At 43.5% G+C, this 27,965-nt stretch overlaps 1 protein-coding gene across 2 annotated transcripts in view; it reads right to left on the reverse strand.

Moving 5' to 3' along the window:
* The window catches only part of WIPF1 (WAS/WASL interacting protein family member 1), a 117,807-nt gene that overhangs the window by 56,141 nt on the left and 33,701 nt on the right, over positions 1 to 27,965 (reverse strand). Inside the window, exon 1 of one of the 2 annotated variants that reach the window (XM_045800322.2) lies at positions 19,584 to 19,771. The exons of the other annotated variant lie outside the window; for it this stretch is intronic. The gene's annotated coding sequence lies outside the window, so the exon portion shown is untranslated. Of the gene's footprint in view, positions 1 to 19,583; positions 19,772 to 27,965 lie in introns of those variants that run through there. 2 annotated transcript variants of the gene reach the window in all.

Genomic DNA, 27,965 nt, shown 5'->3' on the forward strand with positions numbered 1-27,965 from the left:
ACGCTGAGACACACAAAAAAGATGAAGTATCTCCACATCTTTAGAGGCATAAGCAACATATACAAGTTGAAGCAATAAGAACAGAGCAACACATGTGCTACTCTGGATTCACTGAAGATTACTATCTGTGACATGTGTATTTTTAGTTTCAAAAATGCAGCTTTTAAGGGGCGCCTGGCTGGCTCAGTTGGCGGAACATGCAATTCTTAATCTCAGGGTTGTAGGTTCGAATGTAGAGATTACTTAAAGTAAAATCTTGAAAAAAAATTAAAAATTAAAATGCAGCTTTTAAAAAAGTTTTAAAATACAATATGACTCTGTTCTAAAATGCTCAAAGACAGTGCACACTATATTAACTCAGGGAAGTTACTCATTACCGCATTGCTAGAATCTGGTCTTTTACAAAAATAAAGTCCATGAAAAAAAAAAGGGAGGGGGCGTGCCTGGATGGCTCAGTAGGTTAAGCACCCGACTCTTGATTTCGGCTCAGGTCACGATCTCATGGGTCATGAGATTGAGCCCGTGGGGCTCTGTGCTCAGTGAGAAGTCTACTTGAGATTCTCTCTCCCTCTGCCCCTCCCCCCAATTTCACGCCCCCTCCCCCCTTGCATTCGCATGCTTTCTCTCAAATAAATAAATCTTAGGGGCGCCTGGGTGGCACAGCGGTTAAGCATCTGCCTTCGGCTCAGGGCGTGATCCCGGCGTTCTGGGATCGAGTCCCACATCACGCTCCTCCGCTATGAGCCTGCTTCTTCCTCTCCCACTCCCCCTGCTTGTGTTCCCTCTCTCGCTGGCTGTCTCCATCAAATAAATAAATAAAATCTTTAAAAAAAAAATCTTAAAAAAATACATCCATGAAAGACTAGGTCAACTCCATGGTTATTTTCCTTAAGTGTAACTCCTCCTACTCCTTCAAAAGCAAGTACACTTTTAAAAATATGAAATCAGAATTTAATAAAAGTCAAACTAGTTTTTTAATGCATAAATCTGGGAATATAAAAATCACTGTAAACTTAGTAAGGTTATTAATAAGGTTATGTATTTTAATTCTCTACTTTTATTTTCCTTAACATAAATACAAAGGTACTTAAAGGTTTAGGATTTACTTGTGAGATACTATAAAATATTACTATCTTCATGATGAAAGAAATTTATGAATTTATGGAAAAGGGAATAATATTTATAAAACATGTTAGTGAAAGCATTGTATATGTATATCAACATTCAAAGGTCATTCACTAATAAAAATAAAGTCTAATAAAAGGAAAGTTAAGAATGGCTTTACACAAACTTGCATTTTCCAAAATTTGTCAGGAATCTGGAAGTATCAAAGTTTAAGTAGAAATCCACATTCAGAAGAGTTCCATGGAATTCTCAGAAAGAGAGAGCAGGCAAAGGGTCATCTGAGGACATTATTTTAGCCAAAACTTTGAGAATCATTCAAACGGGGGAGCCAATGGCTGATATTAACAAAGCGCAGTTTTCTACTAGTAAGTTCACAGGCCAGCCCACCCTCTCTGCCAGATTTAGCAGATGAGAAGTCATCTCACAAAGTCATGCACAAACATGAAATATGCTAGGGAAGGTCTGCTACCATCCCCTCAATCATTGCTTCGCTTGCTTAGGCTCATGGCCAGCAGGAATATCTCCCGCCGCAGAACTATTTCAAAGTAATGACTTGGAGGAAGTGGTGTGCTGATACCATGAAAAAAAAAAAAATCCCTCAAAGACAAAGATAGTTCAAAAAGCATCTGTATATGGCTCAGAGGAAACAAACAGCTCAGCTAATTTCAACTCAAAATAAACCCGAGACCAGTTTACCTTGGCCATAGATACACACACATGCCGGAAAACTGAAGGTTGGCGATTATCTAGTGATTTTGTTTTGTGCCAAAGGGGATGAAAGGGCAGGGTTATCCATCCTGGCACCAGGATGGAATTACAGAAGCTATCCCCCCACACAGCGCTTCAGACACAGAATGACTTGTATATAAAAGGACTTCACGCCGCTCTCTCCCTGAGACAGAGGGGCCCTGGGCCTCGGCTGGCATGACAAGTCTGATGTCCCTTCCCGAAGCCACGGGTAGATCAGAAGCTAATTCTGAGCCTCCGACACATGGTGTCTCCATCACTGAAGCCGTTTCATGGCTCTTCTTTCCACGATGCTGTCTTTGCAGAGCTAAGAGAGGAGAAGGACATCTAAAACAGTTGTTTCCTATGTTCACCTTGAGCTGAAATTCATCTACAATCTTTAAAATGACCAATACTGAATTTGAAACTTTTGGGCATTTAGAAATATTCTTCAAATTAAGTGGACACATCATCAACAAAGATCGCATTATATTTGGTTTTGAAAATCATTTGGAGTTTTCTGTAAAAGCAGCTGCTTTTCTAAGAGAATAGGTGATGACTGCTACCAAAATCTTAAAAAGATCCTTATTTCATTTTCAAATAACTTTAACTGAGAAGATCACTAGATGTGTCAGAAGTCTTAAATTGTTTTATCAGTCCTGTTTTGTATTGCTATTTGGCCGTCTTTATTGCTAACTGGGTTAGGAAGCCCCCAAACCCCTTTGGTTTTTGGTCACTTGAGGAAATTCACCTCACAGCAGAACACCGACTTATTTTATTTCCATTTTTGTGAGGGGGAAGACAGGAAAGGGTGGCGATCTTTAAGATCTGAAGTGTGCATTGTTGACCTTCAACCGGGTCCTGAGATTTTTAGTTCAAAACATTCAGTACCCAGATCACATATGGTGACAATTAAAATACTTTAAGTGATGCTTTTCCTTCTTCAAGTGTTGGCCATCGTATTCAAGCTGGGCACGGGAAGCAGAGAGCCTCTCTCCACGCAGAGGCGGGCTCACAAGGGCAGCTCCACGCCCTGCCGTTTTTGCCATTTGTCTTTTTAGGTGGTGCCCCAGTCAGCAGTCCTCTGCGGCTCATAAAACCCACCATAACCTTTTGGGCTGCTCTGGAAAAAACACATTGGGTAATAAGGGATAGAATACTTTCTGTTCCATGTTTCCAGTGTTATTTTCTGGCCCAAAGAAATCCCAAATCATAGGCATCTAGAAACGAGAGATGGCCCAGTAAGAACAAGGATCTTACGCAGTCTGTGGGACTGACTCCTCACCACCCACCAAGGGTTCAACTACCTGTTTCCTGCCGAGTGCTTCACGCAGAGCTATACAGGCATTGGAACAAACAGCCATTTCGGCCTGACTTGACTCAAGTGCTAGGGTGGGTGTTAAAATGAAAGTAAAAGTGCCTAGAATGATCCCTAGCACATAGTAACGGCACAATAAACGTCAGCTATAATTATTGCTCCAGGAACTGAAATGTTGCTGTTCTGATCACCTTGAGGACGCGGGCCGGGGTGAAGACATGCAGATCCGTGGCAGTGACCGTGAAAGAAATATGGTCTCTGAGAACACGCAGCATGTGGCAGCAATGTCCTCCATACGAGCTTGCGCAAAGGGACTGTGCAGCTATAGGAAATAATCAGAAGGCCCATCGGCCTCTCTATGGGTCGTTTACACACCATCTTAGGTTTGCTGGTCCCTGGCGCGGAAAGGCTCGAATAAGATACCACGAAGTAGACAGGCCGCCACACGAGGTGCTGTGGAGGTGGAAAGGTCATGGCTGAGAAAGGCAGAGGTTCCATTAAGGCCTCTGAGGTCTCAGCTCGTTTTCACAGTGCTTGGTCACATGATGTCCTTTGTGGCTCTGAACGGTAACGATGGCCCTTAGAAAATGAATCGGCATGCCAGGTGGAAAATGCCAGAAGTCATCTTGTCTCTCCAAAAGTGTTATGTTGCTTTTGTTTTTGTTTTTTTTTACCCTTTCTTTATTCTCTGAGTCCTCTTTGCAGAATCATTTAAAACTCCATGATCACAAAAGCTTCCTTTGTGCCTACATTTCCCTTCTGAGATCAGCAGCAGCTGAACCCACCCCAGCCAAGGCCGACTGGACAAGCGCAGGCCCCTGGCCCAAGAGGGGCCAGTCTTCCTGCTGGAGAGCACACTGTGAGCTGGCCGCGCACGCCAAACTCTGCTCAGACAAGGCAGTCTCAGAAGTATGAACTGGGCATCACGGGGACAGGTAGTCAGTCAGTCACACCAGAGAAATGAGAGGAGGCAGAACAGCTGGGCCAGTTAACTGGTGGACATAAGAGAGATGATTCATCTCCCAGGCCTGAGGGCACATCGTGGTTTTTCCAGGTACCTGCAGTGTTCAGTAATTCTAACGGGAGCAACGGTAACCGTAAGAACAAGAATAGCTAACATTTGCTGTGCCCTTACTATGTGCTAAGGATCATTTTAGGTGCTTTTACAAGTATTCATTCATTCAATTTTCACAATAACTCTATTAAGTAGATGATGAAGATGATGGCACCGAAGCACAGAGAAGTTAAGTAACTTCACCAAGGCCACACAGCTCGCAAGTGGGAGAGACACAATCCGGACTGAAATGGCTAGGCTCCAGAGCTCAGGCTTCTAACCAGTGTGCGCCTCCCTGTGGGGCAGTCCTGGGGTTCCTGTGTTCTTTACTGCCCATCCTTACAATAAAGACCCCCTATTAAGGAGGCCTGACAGGGGGTCTATTTATTGTTCCCCTACTGTCTCACAGTTAGCATTTTTCTTGGCTCCACTTATGAATCTTAGTAACTTAAGTATATATTTATTAATTGAAGAATTATGTAATGCTTACTGTGTGCCAGGAACTACTAGGAGCTTTAGAAGTGAAAGAATCAGCCCTGTTCCAGCTCTCAGGAACCTTATACTTGGTAGAGAAAGACTGGGTCTGCACACAGCCCTACACCAGAAAGTGCTGCCAGAATTTAAAGTGTAAGGTCATACTTCCATGACCTTATGCATCATATATATTACTGACTATCTTTGAACACATTGTGTCCCATTTCTGCATAATAATATATTGACTGTATCCTAAGCTCATCGTTAAAGTAATGCCTAAAAAGCACGTTTTAAAAATCACCAAAACAACGACAGACATGGTAAAAATGGCTTCCTTGAAGGTCTTCCTTCCTAGGATTCGGCGTCAGTCAGGCTAAGGGGATGGCAGCAAGTCATGCTCAGGCTGGCTGGAAACAGCGCTGAACAACTGTCTGCCTACAGGCGGTACTGCAGTGCTCCCCCAGCCCGACGGCATCGCAGAAACAGCAACTAGGGCCTCTTCCTCCATTCCACCATGTTTCACCGTTGGCAACTTGTCCGTGGCATGGACCCTCACTCCCGCCACACAGGTATTATTTATGTCTATAGCACTTGCAAGATGGCGCTCCCAGACACTGGGCGTCACATCTGTCATCTTTCCAAACCTACAGCACCAGAACCCTGCTTTGCATCTGACAGGCTTTTAATAGGTTTTAAATGATTGTTTTATGACAGTATTACAATAGTACCAGGCTATCGTGGGAAATGGTGAACTCAAGTCTAAAGAAGATAAATTACCTGGGGTACCTGGGTGGCTCAGTCGTTAAGCATCTGCCTTTGGCTCAGGGCTTGATCCCAGAGTTCTGGGATCGAGCCCCGCATCAGGCTCCTCCGCTGGGAGCCTGCTTCTTCCTCTCCCACTCCCCCTGCTTGTGTTCCCTCTCTCGCTGGCTGTCTCTCTCTCTCAAATAAATAAATAAAAAATCTTAAAAAAAAAAAAAGAAGATAAATTACCTATAATCCTACTAGGTAGAAATAGATATTGTTAACTTTTCGGAATACTTCCTTCTAGTCATGATACATATAAAATGTTTTAAAATTAGGAATATAATGTATGTAGCTTTGAATCCACTTTTGGTGATCCTTTCATGCCACGAAATACTCTTTGAAAACTCGGTTTTTAATGACTGCATGATTTCCTACACCAAAATTTATTGAACATTCTCCTCTTGCTGGTCATTTAGTTATCCCTCACTTTGCTTTTATAAATGTGCTAATATCAATATCCTTACATACAAATTCTTATGATCAACTAGGATTATGCAAAAGAAAATTTATAGAAAAAGAAGTACTGGGTCAGAGTTTGAACAATTTAAACTCTCTTGATACACAGTGCAAATGGTCCACAGGGAAGGCTTATAGCACTTGCCCAGCATGGAGCCCACTGTGGGGCTTGATCCCAGGACCCTGGGATCATGACCTGAGCCGAGGCAGACACTTAACCGACTGAGCCACCCAGGTGCCCCTAGTTTTAAAATATCTTTATCAGGGCACCTGCGTGGTGCAGTCAGTTAAGCTCTGACTCTTGATTTTGGCTCAGGTCCCAATCTCAGAGCCGTGAGATTGAGCCCCGTGTTGGGCTCCAAGCTCAGTGTGGAATCTGCTTGAGTTTCTCTCTTGTTCATGCTCTCTCTCTCTCTCTCAAATAAATACATATTTTTTTTAAAAAAGGAAATCTTTATCTTAATGTGGTTTCTTCCGTGGGTCAGAACAGAGCCTATATTTACATGGTGAGTCCTCAGTAAAATTTCAGGTGGGCCACTCGCAAACAAGAGCAAACCAAGCCCGTGATCAACAGTCCCCACCTTCATGCCCTTGAAGCCTTAAAATACCTCAGAATTTTAGAAATGGAAAGTACTTTAGAGATCACTGAGCAAACTGTTTCAGTTTATAAATAAGGTAACCAAACCTCAGAGAGGTTAAGTGACCCGGATAATGTATTCGACTCTGAACTAGAACTAGTTGTCTTGATCCATAAGCCATTTCTTTAGAATGGGCTGATAACCTAATGGAAGCAACAAACCATTGTTATCAGAGTGAAAAAAATACAGGGAAAAATAGCATAAGAATACATTTGGAAAAGAAACCATTAGTGTTCTAAATTCTGTTTTATCTTCATGACACAAGTGAGAACAAAGGCAAAAACTCACATGTGAGTACTGCTCTATTAAGATCCCTGCTCCAATCTAGAACAGATATTTCTTCCTGGAACCATTAACATACTCAGCATTGATCGATTACCCTCCCATCCAGCCAGCATTCACTGAGAATATACTGTGGCCAGGCACTGTGCCAGGCGCTGGGGTGGCAGAGGGAAGAGAACCAAGGTGAGAAAGGAGGGATTCATTCTGGGGGGAGGTGGGCAGGAAGGCGTGACTGCGCGGCTAGGGGGCGCACAAGGAGCCGTGGCAGTGGCAGGGCCGTGGACACAGAGGACTTCACAGAGGAGTGACGCACGAGCTGTGCCTGTGCTTGAAAGCAGTCTACTGGGCAGAGTGGGGAGGACAGCATCGCAGGCCGGGAGAGAGCAAGGCTGCGCGTCCGACGGGGCTGAAACGTGGTGGCCGCACACGACACTCATTGAAGCCCCACGCTCCTGTGAGCGTGTTTTTTCGGCTGGCGTTTATTCTGACTGGTTAGCACTATGTGCTCACCAGCTGTTAGATATCTTCAATATCAGCCCTGCCTATAAGGATGCTATTATCTTCACTTAAATTTTCTAGAGGTCCTAGAGCTGATAAGTTTGGGTTTTGAAAGCTTTTGACTATCAACAGCACAAGGCAGAAACAACTTATAACGCCTAGCATGGGGCCCTCCTAAGAGGTGTTACATTTCTTGTTAACCGGTTAATTTTCGATTATGAACTATTTGAAAATCCTAATGACTTTAAGAGATAAGAACTACCGATTGGGATGCATGGCATTAATATGGCTAAAATGAATTTATTATAAATTAATAGATACTTTTGTTTATTAATGCATTAAACAGTAAGATCTAGTGGCCAGTCTAATAACTACTATAATTTTGAAGTAATAATGAGAGTAAACAATATTTGGAGATATCTGAAATTAAACTGTATATAAATTATTTCTTCTTTTTGAATTGAATGGTATTTGACATATAACTGTGTAAATTTAAGGTGTACAATATGCTAATTTATATATTGTAATATGACTGCCATTATAGCAATAATTAGTACATCTATCACATTACATAATTATCCTTTCTTTTTAGTAGTTGGAATAATTAAGTTATAGTCTCTAGCAAGTTTGATAATTATAATACATTATTGTTGTCTACATTCACCATACTGAGTATTAGATCTCTAGGATTATTTACTAGTCCTAGTATAAGTTATCTATTCTTATGCAACAAATTACCCCAGAACTAAGTAGTTTAAACCAACAAATATATTATGTCACAGTTTCTGTGGGTCAGGAGTCTGGGCATAGATTAGCTGAGTGTCTCTGGCTCAAGGTCTATTACAAGACTGCAATTAAAGTGGAAACTGGGGCTGTGTCCTCATCTGAAGTTTCAGCTAGGGGAGACTCTGCTGCTTCTAGGCTTACGTATGTGTTGATAAGACTCAGTTCCTTGCTGGCTGTTGGTCAAACGCCTCCCTCAGGTCCTTGCCTTGTGGGTCTCTCTCAGGGCAGCTCATCACATGGTAGTTGGCTTCCCTCGGAGTAAACGAGAGAGTGCCAGAAAGCCCCCAAGATGGATACCAGTCTTTTTATAACTAAATCTCAGAAGGGACAGCTTATCCCTTCTGCTGCGTCTTGTTCACTATAAGTGAATCACTAAAACTAGCCCACATTTAAAGGGAGGGATTTAAATACAAGTGTGGATTCCAGGGGCTGGGGACCATTGGGGGCCGTCTTAGAAGCAGCCCACAACCTAACGACATGAAGTATCTAGGACTTTCATTGGTGATGATACCTCAAGTGCTGCTAACACTATTGCAGTTTGTGGGCTACACCCTCAATTGAAGGAAATGCAAAATTTAGGTTAGAGGTTGGGGAAAATAAAGATGTGCTATTTTCCCCATCCAACTCACAGACTTTAGGTTAAAAACTCCCGCGTTAAAGGATGCACATATCTTGCACCATCTAAAAATCAGTTTGATGCTTTGTAGATGGGTACAAGGATTCCTCACATACCCCTGGAATCCACCACGTGTGGGCATTTCCTGTGTTTACAAAAGATTCCATTTTTGTTTGTTTGTTTTTAAACCATGAGGTACTGTTAGTCCAGCTCGGAAATAAATTGACTTTAAAAACCGTTCCCACAGCTGCAAAAGGCAAGTGTTTGGCACTAATAAATCAGGATTAGTGGAGTTTGGCTTATAATGAACCTTTCACCTCCTCTGGGCAGGTGGTCACCAACTGATCTATGGGAACAAACAAGCTATGTTTTGAAGTAATCACCATTTTCCCAATGATAGGTAGGACTGGAGTAGAAAGCAAGTAGAGGGAGATACTTGTTCCTGCAAAATTTAATCTTCTTAAACGTGGGGCCCTCTGAAAACATGAATCAAAATTATGTTTCCAGGGCCACTTTCTTGACCTCTGCTTATTATTACCAATCCATCCATAACCACTGCAGGGATTTTCCTTCTAGATAGTGAAGAATAGCCTGGATGCTATCAACAGGCCCACATCCGAGAACCAGTGACCACAGTTATAGGCTTAAATTTTGCCCTTTTGGACAAATGAAATTTGGCATCACCTCCACAATGAAATGCCTTCAGTGTTCCATTTTATTGGGGAGGGGACAGGGGTTATATTAAAAATATCTAACAACCAATAAGACACAGTCATTAACCAGGTGGAACGATGTCTCACAGTCCTGGGGCACCCCATGCTGTGCTAGACACTAAACCTTAGTTGTTGAATTATGAGACAGGGCTTAGGGGTCTGGGGGTGCACTCAGGTATCTGAGGCTGGTGATGATTCACCAGCTGGTGTTGGAGCTTCTCAATATTTTAGTGACCAGCATGGCTGTTACCAGTGCAAACAGACTGGATATCAATGGCTGACGTGGGAACTGCTCCTCCCCAGGGTCCCCGTGGAGGGTGACTGGTGTAGGAGCTGACTTGGTGACCCTTCAGCACTGCACGTCGCCTGTACTGTGGGGACAGAGCTCAGCCTTCCTTCCTGACCTTGAGCTGAGGTCTTAGAGGCTCTTGGAATCCCGCACTCAGGCCTCCTCAAGGCTGGCTGTGGCCTCCTGGCTCACAGGCACCGTCCAGGGGCAGCCTGGGGCAGCTGCTGCCGGCTGGTACCAACAGACTTTTATGCAAGACAGGGTTGGGTGTCTCCCTGTGGGTTTGATAGAGGGGGATATTCTCTGTCTCTAGGTGTCATACCACCCAAGAAGCCCCACCACTGCATGGGGTATAGGACAAAAAAGAGACTTTTTTTCATGTATCCTCCATTTTAAGGATAGGTTTAGCAACTACCTGAAATTCCTGAATGGAGCCCTATGTTTTAGGTGCATCCAAAAGAGGTCATTCTGCATTGTCTCTTGGTCTACATTATTTTACTAAAATGCTCTGGTTGGTTTTACTTTGCTCCATGCTTCTGGAAAGTAGATTAGGAGAGGCTCTGCATACAGACAGTCCCGGGTCTAAATCCGGGCTCTGTGGGTTGTGGGCCAGTCACTTCACCTCTCTGAGTCGGCCTCATACAGTGCCTCCCTCACTGGCTGGTCAAGGGACGAGTGAGACGAAGACATGTTTGATGGATACTCTTCTTATACACTGACCACAAGATCAAGAAGAAAAACTTTTAGTCTCTGGGTTAGGAACTGCCAGTGTTATTCCCGTGTACCGATTTAGGATATTTTTAAAAAAGATCCTTTTTGTTCACTCAAGCTGACTAAAAAATAGACAAAAAGTGAATTCAGAGGTCAAGATGTAAGCTCTGCACAGACTTAGAGCCAACTCATAAGAACTCAGAATTCTCCTTATTGAATGCAGAAAACATACCTCCTTTCCCCAGGAAAATAGCTAGCATAGATTAATTCATTAATATTTACCTTTAGGATTATTTATTTATTTACTTATTTGGGAGATAGGGAGAGTGTGCACAGGCCAGGGGAGGGACAGGGAGAGGGAGAAGCAGATTCCCCGTTGAGCAGGACTCAATCCCAGGACCCTGAGATCATGACCTGAGCTGAAGTCAGACACTTATTCGACTGAGCCACCCGGGCTAACTAGCTAATATCTGTCTCAATTACAATAAATGCAATTTCAATGATCAAGATAATATTTACATAAACATTAAAAGATGAAAACAACCATAATATTTTTCCAATTGCCTTGACATATAGGCAAAGAAAAGCTTGATTTGTTTAGATATCGAGCATTTGAAAAAATAAACCTCACTTTTGCCCACTTTGCTAACTTTTTTTCTTTAAAATAATTACAGAATCACTGGGGCTTAAGCAGTGAAAGACAAGGCCTAAAACAAAACTCCTGGCCCTTCCACTCTTGTTTACGCAAGTGAACATTCTCTGATTTCAGTCCCAGAAATCAATCAAGGAATAAGTCCTTACGCAGAGTCCCATTCTGATTTTCAGGAGGAGTTTTAGAAGCCACAGACGCCTTCAGGAGTACTAGGAAACCATTAAGACCATTAAGAAAGACATATTCTTCCAGGATTCTAACTCCTACGTTTATACATGTTTATCCAACTGCCTGCTTAACATGTCCACGTGATGTCTGTCTAGCAGACAGCTCAGACCCAACAAATGCCAACTAAACTCTCTCTCTCTCCCCTACGTCCGCCTGCTCTACTTACAGCCTTCCAGGTGGATGCCATTTCCATTCTGCCCTTGCTTCTTTGGAGTCTTCCTTGACTCCTCTCTATAACGCTTATTATTGTCCAATCCAACAGTTCTCTTGCGGTTCTACCTTCAAAATAACCAGACTCTACTGCCCACCGTAGCCTTGTGCTGCCACCCCGGTCCAGGGTGCCATCGCCTCCTACCTGGTCTGTACCTTCTACTCTTATTCGCCTACAGTTTATCCTCCATACAGTAGCCTGAGCGTAAAGCCAGATCATCGCTTCTCCTCTGCTGAGGGCCTCCCAAAGCTCCCTCCTATAAAGGCCACAAGGCCCTTCAGAATCTCACCTTCCCCTTGTCTCCTCCTCACTTATTCTGTCCTCATCACACTGGCTCCTGTTACTCCTTGAATATGCCAGGCATGCTCCTGCCTCAAGGCCTTGTGCTTTCCCCCCAGGTATCTATCTGCAAGGCCAAGTCTCTCACTCCGGCCAAGTCTTCACTCAAGTGCCACCGTCTCCACGACAGCCCCCCTGACCACCACACTTAGACCCACACGCACCACGGCATTGCTGCGCTCCCTCACCCCGTGCACTTCTTTCCCCACAGAACTCAGTACTTTCTAACCTTGCAGTCTACCACATTACAGACTATTTTATGAAATGTTATTGCACATCCCCAACTAGAATGAAAGATCCACAGGGAAGGTGCTCAGTAATATTTCTGAATGAAGGGAAAATGCCCTCCCCACAAAAAGGGCAAAACCCCCCAAAACACCATAAACAACCAGTATCCAAAAAGGGCCTTATAATGTCCAATAGGACCCACATATTAGATATCATTTTCTTCTTTTTATAATGCTTACGGCTTTAGGAGGAGTGACAAAGAAGTAGGACCGACACTGAGGAGAGGCTGCTGTTTGCCCAGGAACGACCCATAAGAGTGGCATGATAGGGGAGCGGGAGATCACCACACTCTGAGCACAGGGACTTTGTCACAAAAGCCCTAAAACCTCCCTTTTATCTGGGAGCCAGAGGGAACAGACTCAGAATGACTGACCCACATTACAAATTCACAAAAGGCTGCTGGGGACACTGGAATTCACAAATAATGTCATTTCTTTCCAGGGCTATGTCCACTCTCCAGAATATACTCTTCTGAAGTAATGGTACTCAGGAAGCTGATTTAGTGTGCAGAAGGCGGTGTAGGGATCTTGGAATCAGGCTAAGGATGGGTACGCCTCTTGAGGGCTCCTTAATTTGGGCCACGGTAAGCCCTGGTCTTCATCCACACTTCGCAACAGACAACCCCTCTCCATCTATATTCACGTCCTCACGCTTCAGGCTCCCTCTACCTGCCCAATCCTGGGCCACCACTGGGAAGTTTTCCTTTCTGGATTTTGCTCTATGGGGACTGTCACGGTTCACTGTGCAGAAACTTTCTCCAGGTAGGGTGGATTAGGTGTTTACTTATCTATACTATCCGTGCTATACTACGTTATACTTATCTAGACACTATCTGAATTCCTGTGCTGTTTTCCAGGAATTACACAAAGGTCACTTAGTTGGAGTTTGGGGAGTTCATAAGGTCCTTCGTTTCTTGATCTACTCTCACTGAGCATGACTCTGGCCCCTGTGGAGGGTGCCCCAGAGGGGCACCTACCTCCAGATTTCCAGTCCTTGGGCCTCTCAACATTGCAGCAGGAGCCTTGGTCTACGCTCACTACACTCGCTAATTAGCTATTTTGACAAAGACAAGTCGCCTCCAACCTTTCTGAGCCTCAGCTTCCAAATCTATAAATGAGAAGACTGGACTCTTGAAGGTCCCTTCTATTTGGAAAAACCTAGAATTCTATTCCTTACCTACCTCTTTAAGTTTTAAATAACGACAACAGCATCTGAAAGCCTCTTTGCCTAAACTTTTCCCAAGGCCAGATGTTCCTGGCACTGAATTAGGAGAAAAAATAGTTTTTGAATAACCCAGCATTTTTGTCTTTCAGAGCAATTTATCCTCTGGCCTTTTCAATTCCTTTTCCCCTACTGTTACCTCCTTATGAATTCTTAAAAGTTTTTAAAAAGTAAACTATCGACTCTTCCTGATTTGTCAGGATTTATCTTGTAACAACACTCCCTTTTTTTCCCCCCAAGTTATTATTCCCGTATAAAACCTCTCCCACATTTTTATTCTGGGAACTGTGCTCCTCAGCCTTGATTTGTCCCTGTTTTGCGGGAGGGTTCTTGACTGCTCAGGGGAAGAGGAACGAACGCGGAGGCGGGGCTGGAGGAGGCAGCATGCTGTCCACACAGGGGAGCGGTGGTCGCACCTCTCCCAGGGTGATGGGCGAGGACTGGCAAGGGACGGAACAGCGGAGGGAGAGGAAATGCAGAGGGAAGGAGAGAAAGAGTGAAGGCACACGTTGGCTCTCAAAGAGGTTTTAGGCGAAGCCCTGGTGGCAGTTCATCAAGAATGTTCGTTTAGTGAAATGACTTCTGGAACTGGGACTTTCCTAAGGAGCCACACCGCAGTGAGAAGGCGGAGTTGGAACACGATTCCGCTCCCTGAACAGCGCCCTGTGCAGCCCTCTGCCCAGCACGCTGGCGAGGGACCGAGCAGTCCCTCTCCTGCTCCCCATGCCCGGGCTTCAGGACTTGGGAGGATCATGCTACAGGTCTTTAAAGCCTTTGAGGAAGGCAACCTTTCTACAGCTGGCCTGGGAATCAAAAAAAATCACCATTTAATAAATCAGCAATTTACTGAAAGAGTAGTGTTTCACTAACAAACCGTCCAAATGAATCTATAGGTATAAAATACGCACGACCTCCGAGCCTAGAGTTTGCTGCGTATTCCAAAACATTGTAGGTTCCAAGGTATCATTTAATGATTTTTAGTTGAGAAAATATATGCCCTAGAGAATTTTTACCCTATTAAAATATATATATGTGTGTGTGTGTATGTGTACGTGCACGTGTGTGTGCAAACATCTATCCTACTACAAAAAACAAACTCTTTGTTTTTAAGCCACACTAGGATTACAAAACAATACAATGCGTGAGCTTAAAATAGCACATGTTATTAAAATCCAGACACAAACAAAAGTAGAAAGGAAGCCTAATTCATACCAGAAAGTATCAAAACAGATCAGACTCTGGTAAGTATCTAGCTCGTTACTGTCAAAGCACCAACTTCTAATTAGTATTGAGAAATTACAGTGTCAGTGATGTATGAATACCTCCTAGCGGAACTGGCATTGTCACGTAAGCCAGGAATAGGGGCCTCTTCAGTTGTGCACCATATAACATTCCATTCAAGGACTCATCTCTTCCCAGCTTACTATTTTTGAGGAAAAGTCTTCTCTGTCCTTTCATAAACAAATAAATGCAACCATTCTTGTCATTTTCTTGTCTAAATACCTTTTTGGTGGGGAGGGAGACCCTAAGAGGCCTTTTTGGGGGAACAGCACCAACTTTCTGGATGAAGAAAACGGGGGGAAATTGAAAGGGCAGAGTGAGGGGTGCCTAGGTGGCTCAGTCGGTTAAGCAACCGACTCTGGGTTTCGGCTCAGATCATGACCTCGGGGTCATCCCCCCCTCAAATAAATAAATAAATAAAATCCTTAAAAAAAAAAGGAAGGAAGGAAGGAAGGAAGGAAGGAAGGAAGGAAGGAAGGAAAGAAAGAAAGAAAGAAAGAAAGAAAGAAAGAAAGAAAGAAAGAAAGAAAGAAAGAAAAGGAAAGGAAAGGAAAGGAAAGAAAAGAAAAGAAAAGAAAAGAAAAGAAAAGAAAAGAAAAGAAAAGAAAAGAAAAGAAAAAGAAGAGAAAGAAAAGCAGAGTGAAAAATCCATCAAACATACAGGCAATCCCTTCCTCGGAAGTGTCAGAGTACACATGAGCATTAATGATATTTTATTTAGAAGACAGCAGCTCCAGTCAAAGAAGACCCACACAGCGCTGTGTCAGGCTGTCCATCACATCTTCCCTAGCATTTCCTTCCAGAAAATCTGTAATCTAAACAAACAGCAGAATAGTCTCACTGCTCTTATTCCTTTTCCAGCACAACAGCCCAAGTCCTCTTTGAGTCCTTAGTACTCAGATGAAAAATACAACATTTTGTTTGAAGCATTCGTGAAGGAAAATGATAATGAACTTATAATCTGAGGAACCTTCAAGTCTGTGGGTTTGGAGGGAGGGTGGTATAAGAAGACATAATTACCGGATGATTCTCAGAAAGTGTGTTTATTCCCGCATGAAGTCTGGTTTTAGTCATCAGAATTGAGGAGGCTTTTTCCTGAAGATTACGTAGCCGAAGAGTACAAACCCTGGAAGGAACGAACTGCACTACCCCACGCTATCTCTTCTCTTCCCTTTCTTCTCCTTGCCTTCATCCTTGTGAGCTCATAAAAACTGAACAGCTTATCAGTCGAAAATGACTTGAGATTTTGTGAAGCATTTCAGAGTCAAGATAAAAATCATATTGTTGAAGAAAAATCATATTATTGAAACTCATGGTCTTTTCCAAGGGTGTGCATCACAGGAGGCAACTGGCTCACAGCAGATGATGCGGACATCAGAACCTGCACATACAATCCCTGAAAAATCTACGCTCCTCTGATAGCTGTAATATATAACACCTCGAAAACAAAACCCAAACAACCTCATTAAGAAAATGGACAAGGGACTTGAACAAACATTTCTTCAAAGAAGATATACAAATGGTCAACAAGCATATAAAAAGAGGCTCGACATCACTAATTGTTAGGGAAATGCAAGTCAGAACGATGAGATATCATCTTACACCCACTAGGATGGCTGCTATGAAAAAACAAACCAACCAGAAAGTGACAAGTATTGACTAGGACGTGGAGAAAGGGGAACCCTCACGCACTGCTGGTGGGAATGTAAAAGGGTGTAGCTGCTACGGAAAACCGCATGGCAGTTCATCAAAAAATTTAAAACAGAATTACCATATGATCCCTCCAAATCCCTTTTGGGTATGTGCACCAAAAAAACTGAAAGCAGGGTCTCAAAGAGATATTTGCTTATCTAATTCACAGCAGCATGATTCACAACAGCCCAAGGTAGAAGCAAACCAAATGCCACCTACAGATGAACAGGTAAAGAAAACGTGGTCTACCCACAGACTAGAATATTAGTCTCCTAAAGGAAGGAAATTCTGACACCTGCTACAACATGGGTGAGCCTTGAGGGCTTGATGCTCAGTGAAATAAAGCAGTCACAAGAAGACAGATACTGTATGACTCCACTTATCAGAGGTACATAGAACAGTCAAACTCAGAAACAGAAAGTAGAATGGTGGTTGCCAGGGGCTGGTGTGGGGAGGGAAATAGGGAGGAGTTGCCTAATGGGTACAGAGTTCCCATCTACTGAACTACATACACACTCAATGGTTAAGATGGCAATTTTATGTTATGTCTATTTTAATGCAATTTAAAAAAAAACGACAACCTGTGGCTCCCAGTATTTCCCAGTAGGATGGTGATGACAACTGTAAGACCTTGCACATGCCCAGACACATCTCTCTGAGAAGTCCAGAAAGCTGGGCCTCCAGATTTGGTGATGACAACCCAAGAAGATGACCAGTGATGAATCCAACTATAAAAGCTGCACTCATCAAAGTTTCATGTTTTATTTTCTTTTTTCCTACCAGCATGCATGTTTTGTATATCTCCCCACTGCATCCTTCTGAAGCCCAAGGAACCCCATGATCTGTGGATGCCGCCTCTGAAGTATTACTTGACTACCTGGGATTCTGGGGACAAGAGGCCTGCCTCTATGTCAGGGTCCGAGAAGAGGACTTTGCAAGGTCAGCCTCCTTCCTCTTACTTCGAGAACTCGGTAACATGCCCACACAGTCCTCCTTCCCCCTAAAAGTCACAATGTTCTCTCCAGAGAAAAGGTAACCACTTATCTCTCTCTGCTCTTGACCTTCAAACTGAACTCAGTGCAACTTGGCAGTGATTCCTGTCTAAAAATTAGAAGCTAGATTAATATTCAAGGTGCCCTCCACCATCCATCACGATCGACCACCCTGTGCCAGCCCATGTCCTTTGTTTTCCAGATATACTTCCAGGTTCAGGGCCCAGAGGCACCACAAAATAACGACACTTTATAAACCTTCTCTTGTTTCTCAAACACAAAGGACCACAGTGAAGGTGGAAAGCTGGGAAAGGGGATGAGAAATGGTGAGGGAGAAAACAGATGCCCCAGAATAAATGGAAACAGCTTTTGGAAGGATGCATTAATGCAGGAGACATCAGGTCCATCTGGAAAGTATTCTAACAAAATAAAAAGCCCTTCTCTACTACGTGCGGCAGATTACAAAACTCCCAGAACAACAAAGCTCTATGACCAACTAAAAAAGCAAAACAAAACCGAAAGAAGAGCTCCTTCTAGGGATGTCCAGCCACCACGAAGTCGGGAGCCTCTTTCCGGCGTCAGGGGCGCACCTAGTGCCACGTGCAAGAGCTCCCTGCTGCTGCCCCACGTGTGTGCGTCCCCTCCAGGCAGCGATCTGTGCCGAGGGCTCGAAACACCAATGAAGTCCAACCTCTCCTCCGCCACCCCTGGGCAAATGCCGCCGCCTCTCCCGGAGCCAGTGCAGGGCTTCTGAAACAGCTCGGCCTGACATCTCCCACTTGGAAGCCATCCTTACTCTGTCAGCTTCCCCTCCATTTTCTTGCACAACATGGTCATAAAAAGTGGAAAAAATGTGGCCATCTGAGGATCTAATCAACAACGATTTTCCTCTTTCATCACTGCCCTGGTTATTTTGCATGGCTGGGGTATAAACAACACGTGAGCCCACTCACCCCTCGCCCCTTGGTCATTTGTTCAGCGCAGACACTTTGGAGAACGCTGGGCAGGCAGGAGGAGAGGGAACAAGAAGCCCCCAGTCTCCACCTCTCCTCATTTCTCCCCCCACCACCTCTAACAACACCGGAACACAGCCACAGAAGAAATCCAGTGTGTCTGCAAAAACATCCAGAAAGAGATTGAGCCACCTCTCTGGCTACCTGTTCTAGTGCTCGCTAACGGTCCGAGAAAGTAGTAACCCCCTCCCTCTAACTCAGATTTGAGACCTTCTCCTTTTCATACAGGTCTGAAAGTAGCAGGCCGTTGTAAAAACCTTTTATGGACTTGAAGTTCTTTATCAAACTGTCCCTCGCTGGCCAGAGGATGAATAACCTTGGAGCATTTAGCCGTTTCTGGGCTCTAATTTCCAACACTTGAACCATCCCTCTGGTTCTGCTGTAGACTCTTCAAATCTTCCTTCACACAGGAAACAGAGGCTGAAGACCCAAGGCTCGAGTGATGGTCCCACCACATGGCTTCTTCAGGTCCTGCGCCCCTGGAGCCCAGGGCCCCCTTGCTCAGCCTACACTAGGGTGCAGGTGGGGGACTTCCTCATCTCACGTTCAAGCTGCCCCTGACCCCCTCTTCTCTACTCCTCTTTTATGTTAGTAGAAGAAGGGAAGGGGAAAAAAGGGAAGGAAGAAAGGAAGGGGGCAGAAAAAATGCGAAAGGGAACTAAGAGTTTATAAAAATAAGAGAAATTATTTTAACAGAAAATACAAGCCAAAAGATTGGTTTTACCAGGTGAAAAGTATACAAAACCAACAACTTGCATCCAGACTTGCAGCACGTTTTCACGCACAATATTTCAGCATTTTCTACCGCCCTTTGCGCCACGAACGCCTGCGAACACAAGCTGATTTGTCCTGTTTCACAGATTTGTGCTAATAGGTAAACATGAGGAGAGACTTAGCTGAATTCCATGAAATAAGTTATTTCATGAACATCTGAAGGTTTGTTTTTTAAAGGCTAAGAGGGAAGCAAGAGATTCTGAGAATTTCATTTTCACAATAATGGCTCGGTGTTTGTTCCTCTAACGAAGTATGGTTCCCAGCGATGGCCCGGCTCTCACATCCAAAGCCAGAGCCAATTTCTTCACATTAGAAAAAGAGACAGCTTCAGGAAAGAGAACCAGTTAGGTATTTTAGAGTGGTATGAAAGATTTTTCAGGGGGAAAAGAAGGCACTAACCTGTTGTTTTAATCCGCCAAAAACGACAAGTTCTCAAGTTCCCCTGCAGTCTTCTGGCGGGTTTCCTGTAAGTGTCGCATGTGACATTATACTTCCTCACTGCACCGTCTCTGACGGCCTCTCTAAGCGGTCACATGTGATAAGATCTTCTTGTTGCTTGCTTCACACTGGGGTAACCCTGCTTCTTCTTTTTTTTTTTTTTTTTTAAAGATTTTATTTATTTATTCGACAGACATAGAGACAGCCAGCAAGAGAGGGAACACAAGCAGGGGGAGTGGGAGAGGAAGAAGCAGGCTCCCAGTGGAGGAACCTGACGTGGGGCTCGATCCCAGAACGCTGGGATCACGCCCTGAGCCGAAGGCAGACGCTTAACTGCTGTGCCACCCAGGCGCCCCCACACTGGGGTAACCCTGCTTCTAAAAGAGACTTTGTCACCCCGCAGGGGTCCCCCAGCTTGTGTTAGGCATCCCTAGGACACAGGTAAAGAACCGATCAGCTGGGGAGAAAGGCAGGGAAAAATAAGGTCTGGACTCCTGGTACCTGGAACCCCGCAGGGGTCAGGGGGTAAGGGAGAGATGGGGACTCTGGAGCCCCAGGGTCCCTCATCAAGGGGCTGGGCAGAGCTGAGAAGGGGCAGATTGCGCAGCCCCGGTGCCCTGCTCTCGTCTGGACAGGTCCCGACACTGTCCAGGAGAGACCGGCCTTGGGCCACGACCCTGCACCCAGGAGGTCCCCAGGCTCCTCTCTGGAGGGCACCACCATGGAGGAGCTCGCATTTCTGGGTCCTGCAGTGACAAGAGCCCTTACCCTGAATTTCCCCGCCAGTCTCAAGTTCACATCCAGTCTATTCAGTCCTGCTGCCAGACGGGGTGCCCTCATTCTTGGTTCAGCAAACAAAGCCACGGTACTCTCTGCCTCCTGGGCTTAATAACGGGCAGACTCCCCCCCCCCCCAGCCCCGCAATGATCTCCAAAATATGCCAGGTTTTGGTTTCCCCGTGGGATGGTGGTGGGTTCATGGAGGTATGCGAAGCCTGACAGTGGGGGGCCTTGATCCTGGCCTGGCAGGAGCACAGGGGAGTGCCCCGGCATGTCCCTCTGTGCCCGCTGCCGCAGGGGGGGAGGTCAGAAGGGCTGAGGCAGGGTGCTGTTCCCAGCTTCTTGTTCCTGTGGTCAGTGCCTTCCTCTCTCCTTTCACGATTCCGCCAGCTCTCTGGAGGTCCACACATACGGAATTTGTGCAAGTAGGAAGTGGTGTGTGGGAGTAAAACCATGTCCTGGACCGAGGGGAATATTCTGCAATTTGTACAACCTGACTCAATGCAGAAACCCCAAAGTTGTTTCTATTTGGTTACCCTAGCCTAATTCTTTTCTTAAAAATGCTTTTAAAGGGATTTTTGTTTGTTTGTTTTTCAGAAAGGTAATTGTAGACAGCCTCTCACTGTTCCAAGTCTTGAAAATATTACCCTGTAATTCCCCCATGAAGTTTTCCATGTGAGAACACCAGTAAGGAAAGGAGCCCTGAGATCAGGACTCTGGACAACAGTGGAGCTCGGAAGTCTCAGCACAGGACTGCATTTCTGGCTCTGTAAACATGCAGAACCATTTCACCAGCCTGACAGCTGACGGCTGGTCTTCTGATTGACCTGTACATTTAGATTAGTCAGTTGAGTCAAGATGGCTAGAAGCATGACATTAGCTTTGAAATAGAATAATGGTAAAATTTTGTTATCTTGGAAAAACAAAATACCACACAGATGATAAATAATCATGACTCCATTTGAATGTATTTAGAAGGGTCATAGTTCGGGTTAAACTGCCAGTTCCAGTTTTTAACCACGTGGTGACGTCTGTCCTACTTAAGCCACGTTCTGTGTGGAATTTTTAACAAAATGCTTTATAATTTTCCTTTAAAATCCCTAACCTGGCCTGTGAATTTTTTTTCCCATTTGTTTTGGCATTTAAAAAATTTTAACAGACTTTATTTTTTAGTACAGGTGTGGATTCATAGAAAAATCCAGAAGACAGCGGAGTTCCCACCCATCTGCACCCAGTCTCCCCACTACTAAAATCTTCTCTTAGTGTGATATATAAGTAACAATGAATCGGCCAATATTGATACAGTGTTATTAACTGAAGTCCACAGTTTATTTAGATTTCCTTAGTTTCTTCTCTAATGTCCTTTTTCTGTTCCAGGATCCCATCCAGGACATCACACTACATTTACTCATCATTAGGCTCCTCTTGGTTGAGACAGTTTCTTAGACTTCCTTTATTTTTGATGACCTTGACAGTTTTGAGGAGTACTGGTTTTTTTGTAGAACATTCCACAATTGGGATTTCTCTGATGTTTTTCTCACAATGAGACTGGAGTTATGGGTTATTTGTTAGGTTTCTCCTTCCTTACTGTCTACTCTGGAAGGAAAGTCTTGAGGGTGAAGTTATCTATACAAATTATTTGGAGTTCTTCGGCATAGATGATTTGTCTCTTCTCCCCATTTACTAATTTATTCAGTCATTTATTTATATCGATACGGCCTCATAGATATTTAGTGCATACTTTGGGTTACAATTCAACCCTACTGGACTTATTTTGTTGTTGCAAGTGTTTCACCTTTGACTATTGCGAGCTCTTTCTGTTGGTTCCTGTGCTCCTCTGACACACTCCTATTAATATTTTTTGAATTTTGTTTTTGAGCTGTCTTACTTGCTGGCATCACAAGATGCTCTGGGCTCATCGTGTATCGTACCCCTCCAATTGTCCACGATTTATTTTTTTCTGTCTTGACAAGAGAATGAAAGAAGATAAATCTATGGACCTGAAAAACATTTTTTGCCTTCAATTCTCATTAGTTCTGCCCTGTGTATTCATAAAAATCTTTTTTTAAAATTGCTTTCATAAAATTAGTCTTAGCCTCTACCAGCAAGAAAACACCAAAACGCCAACTGAGTGAAAATCTACATTTCCTTAATCCCAAAAATGCATGTTTGTGTTGGTTGTGTTTTTCTCCTTCATTTTTTAACATTCCTGGAATCAGGTGTACATTTAGTATCATGTCTTTCCCCCCTCTTTCCCTGTCATTAATTTGATCGTACACTTTACAGTTGATGGCGTCTTGGGAATGGAGGCAGTAGAGCCACTATTTAGTTCTTGTTTGGACCACAGACATCATTTAACTACTTTCACTGATTTTTTTTCCCCCACTGAACAAATATTTTGATGAAAATGGTTTGATATGTAACATCTACAGACATTAAAAAAACCCCAAGATTTCTACCTACTCCTGGATACATTCTTACTTTACCTCAAACCACAAATTCTCATCAAGGCCTAAATAGAGGCAAAAGGTGGGGGGGGGGGTTCAATTGTTTCCATTTTGTTCTGGGTTTACTCTGACTCCTTTGATGTTTACTGTGTCACGCTTTCAAGGTCTCCCGAATCCATCGTCATCCCTGAGGAGCCAGTGCTGATGCTGAGGGGTCGTGAGGATGAGGTTTCCCTCGGGTTGATGAGGAGTAGTGGTGGTACTGATCAGAGGCAGGTCAGGAAGGACTCTGTGATTCTGCCTTCCCTACTCCGCGAAGCCAGCCGACTGCAGCCTGGCAGAACTGACCATTCCTTCTCCGTGCCCAGGATCTTGTCTCCAGCTCATGAAGCACGTCTGCTTTGGCAGCGTCATGCTTTACAGATTTTTCCTTTTAATGGATGGAGACTTGTTCTAACTTTCCACCATGGACATATTTCACAAAGTCACAGATGAAATGCCCAATCTTTTCGTCCAGGTAGGCACAACTTGGCTATTCTAAACACTCTTTTCTTCCCACTCCTGTGTAAGATGTACTAAGATACTGAGAGTGCCCTAATGATCTCAGCAGCATCCAGATGAGACTGGAAGAGAGGCTACACTGACTTTTTTAGGCAGCCATTGACGAAGCCCTTCCCACCTACCACTTTACAGATCCCCACTCCACAGACAAGTTAACCAAGTGGAAGAGGCTAATAACGCGTCCAGAGACCCTTGATAGGTTTGAGGCCACCATGCAAATTCAGCTCTGCCTGATGCCAGAGACTCAGGGACTAAGGCTACTCCTGATGCGGACAGGTGTACCGTCTATACCTCATAAACAGGCACTTCACTGAACACAATTCTGTTCCCTAGTTATTTTCTGCACGTGCTTTTCACCTTGACCAAACCTAAGTGGCAATGAGGGCAGGGGCAGTGTCTTCTATCCCATTAACTCAGCTTTCCAGCCTCATCCCACCAGCTTTCCTGTTAACGCTGTACTTTTGCCTACTGCCAAACTTATTTATTTCTAATTTATTAGAAAATTCACACTTTAAAAAAAAAGATTTATTTGAGTGAGCACGAGAGAGAGCACAAGTGGGGGGAGGATGGAGAGGATGGAGAGGATCTTCAAGCAGACTCTCTGCAGAGCAGGCAGCCCAACACGGGGCTCAATCTCACGACCCACAAGATCACGAGCTGAGCCGAAACCAAGAGTTGGATGCTTAATTAACCAACTGAGCCACCCAGGCGCCCCAGAAAATTCAGACTTTTTCTAATAAGGTAAATAATTTCCCTTCACTATTTCCCTCCTGCTACTTTGTTTTACTTTCTTTTTCATTCATTAGCTTCTTAAAATACAAGCTTTATTTCCAGTCCTTTTAAATAAAACCCTTAATTTTTAATCTAAGTATACTTTTAATCTTATCTCACACATTTAAATGCATCATATTCTTTTTTTTCTTTTTAGTAGGCCCCATACCCAGCATAGAGCCCAATGTGGGGCTTGAACTCATGATCCTGAGATCAAGACCTGAGCTGAGATCAAGAGTTGGACACTTAACCAACTGAACCACCCAGGAGGCCCTGGGTGCTTATTCTTACTGTTAATTTTAGAGTAGTCTATAATTTCAGTAGTAATATCCTTTTTGACCCAAGAACTAGTTAAAAGGATCATATTTTAGTTTCCAATTGCTTGGATGAAGGTGGAGGCAGGAGCCATCTTTGTGTTAATTTTCAATGCTATGTTATTTTTATATGTGGCTAATATGTCTACTTCTTTGTTAAAAAGTTTCTTTGTGGTGTGGTATTTCAACAATTTTTGTAAATGGTTCATGTTCTCTAAAAAATTTGTGTGTATTTAAAAAAAAAGATTAGGAGAAAAACCCCACTGGATGTGGAAACTAAAAAAAAAATGTGTGTATTTCCCATTTGTTGGGTTAAGTCAATAATGATAATCTTCTGTTCTTGGGGTGCCTGGGTGGCTCAGTCAGTTAAGTGTCTGACTCTTAGTTTCGGCTTAGGTCATGATCTCAGGGTCGTGAGATCCAGCCTCATGTTGGGCTCTGTGCAGGTCATGGAGCCTGCTTAAGATTCTCTCTCTCTCTCTCTCTCTCTCTCTCTCTCTCGCCCCTGCCCCTCCCCCACCCCACTTGGGCAGGCACATCTGTACTCTCTAAAAAAAACAGTCTTCTGTTTCTATGTGTTTTTGCCTACATGATTAAATTCTGAAAGCATTTTGTTAAAGTCTCCCACTATGATTATGAAAAACTTTGTGTTCTGAAATGTTTATCTCTTTAAATTTTTGTTTTATTTGTATTTTTTAACATTGTTTTATCTAACTCAGTGCTAAAATGTTCAGTGCGTAAAGGTTCATTATTATTGACTCTTTTTTATTTATATCTCTTATTCTTCTATGTCTTGTTAAATAGTTTTTATATTTAATCCTACACTTTTTTTAAAAAGATAGAGATTTATTTACTTTAGAGAGAGAGTGTGTGAGCAGGGCAAGGGGCAGCGGGAGAGGGAGAAGGAGAGAAGCAGACAAGCACAGAGCCGCTGGGCTCAAGAGCCAGATGCGGGGCCCAATCCCATGACCCCAAGATCGCAACCCAAGCTAAAACCAAGAGTCGGATGCCGAGCTGATTGAGCCACCCAGGCACCCCAATCCTACACTTTTTAATATTAATATTATCATTCCTACTTTTGTTTTATTAGTTAGCATTCACCAGCTTATCCCTTTAATTTTGGTATACATATGACTCCTGGAGACAGCATATAGCTTGATTATCTTTTTAATCAATCTTTGAGTCACTGACAGAGGAATTTAAGCTAGGCACATTTATTATTATATGTTTGTCTTATTATTGCCATCTTATCATTTATCTTGTTATACTGTTTTCTTCTCATTTTCCCCCTTTTCTTGACTTTTGCTGATTGACCATGATTTTATTACTGTAGTACCCTCTACCCCTGGCTACATGTGTGTGTTTTCATATGTAACAGTTTAGAAATCCTACTTACACTTTGTTCTAAAAATCAAGTACCGGTGACTTTTCCTGATAAACATCACAAAGCTTCATAGTAGGACCCTGTTATTGGTAAGGTCAGTTCATTGTTCTGGGAAATTTCATGGTAGGTTCAAGTTAATAATAATAAATTGTATCTATGCGGGGAGGATAATAACATTACACAGATATCAGAAACCCTTCCGAAAGAGTATGCTGCCAGGTCTCCATTCATTTCCCTCCCACCTTTCCTGTAAGAAGGACTCAGGTCACAAATCATGTGGGTAAATGTGGGGTAGAGGGGCAGCCAAGAACCCAGGGTCTGAGAGACAGCTAGGAACATCCGGGAATGCTTCTGCAAATGCCAGCCTCTGAGACATGCAGGCACTCTGCAGATCTGTAGAAGTATCTGCAGAAAGGAGGCTGTCAGGGAGGGTTTCCAGCGACCTCACTTCCAGCTGCTGGACTTCATCATTCTATTCGATCTATTCTATCTTCATCATTTAACCTATTCTAGAATTAGGAATTAGGTAAGAGCTCAACAGTAAGATCACAAGAATGCAAACATATCCTCTAAAGAATTGAGGAATTCAAATGAGAAAATAATGTTACCAGACCCACTTAGAGGCTAGAATGCTCAGTTTCCTAAGGTCTAGTTAAAAAGCATAGTAATCAACAAGAATCTACTTTTTTCCCCCTAAAAACTAGGTAGTTTCCACTTTTTTAAAGCTTTGATATCAGTGCAGGGCTGATGGGGAAATTCTGGCCAAAGAATTTCTAAGCAGGTATTGTTTGTGTGTATTTGCATATGTGTATGTGTTTGAGTGAAAGTTAACATTACAATTCCACATTAATTTTTCATGGAGAATCCTAGGACAGTATGAAGGAGGGAATAGGGATAAAAGTGTTAGCAACTGTTTGAAAACCTGCCGGTAACTCTCAATTAACTGGACTAAGAGCCTGGTTTGGACTACAAAAAAGTGATAAAACACCTAAAAAAAAATGTTTCTGTCCTAACATAACGTATTCTTAAAAATTAATTTAGCTTCATAAGCATTTTATGAATTAAATATTATTTTTAGTTGTTTTCATAACACAAAAGGAGAAACCACATTTCTAAGAATTGAAAGGATTTGTTCAAACAAGTAAGTGATAGAACTGGGATTTAGACCCAAAGCGTATGACTGCAAGTCCAGTGTCATTTCTAGTATCCACCAAAACTGTCTCCTTGCTGTTCTGTCTCCGAGAGAAACTCAAACCCATGCACAGCACGTGTGTGTTGTTCAGGGAGGAACTGCGGTGAGGCACACCCTTGGCAGTCACTGCTTCACAATGTAGGTCACACAGTCCAGCCAGACCCCAGAGCAATTGTTTCTACACTGACCCTGGGGGGTTTGGGGAGCATTATGTCATGCCAAAGGCTTTCCTCATTCGCAATCATGCAAAAAGACCCCATGCATCACGTTTCTGAGCCATTGGAGCAGCTAAAGGAAGATGAAAGGTCAAGAAAGTTCTCTTGCTGGTGTGCTGCACTTGGGTTTGTTTGTTTATGCCATTGTAACGTAATCTGAGCCAGAATGATCAAGACCCCTGGCCGGCTGTCTTCAAAGCCAGAGCCATACCTAGCACAGTGATCGTTCTTTGGCACAATTCAGGGCCTGATGCCAACAACGAAACTGGCCCTTTTCAGCATCATGCAGTTGAATTCCAAATAACCTTCACTTATCTTTGTTGTTGTTCAAAACACTGAAAGGATCTGGCAAATTCCCTCTTTCATAAAAAGACTGGCTAGGGACACATAGAAAGCCTTGCCATTCACCCAGAATGAGTTTTAAGAAGCCTCCTAGATACAGAACTCCAGAGGTAGTAGACACAACCAAGATACTCTTGCACATTCGTTGCTCCTTTCTTTCGGGCTGAATAGAAACTAGAAGAATACAAGGCAGTATAAACAATTCAGATGCGTACCAGGGGTGTTGGGAGAGATCATGAACAGGTACAATACAGATTTGTGGCTTTGATTCAGCATCTGTGTTTTCCCCACATACACACACAACATGGGACCAAGAGAACACCTAGTTAATTGCCTAT

The sequence above is a fragment of the Ursus americanus genome, chromosome 1, assembly GCF_024610735.1.
Source record: "Ursus americanus isolate L20-20 chromosome 1, mUrsAme1.1.p, whole genome shotgun sequence".
NCBI classification, from domain to species: Eukaryota; Metazoa; Chordata; class Mammalia; order Carnivora; family Ursidae; genus Ursus; species Ursus americanus.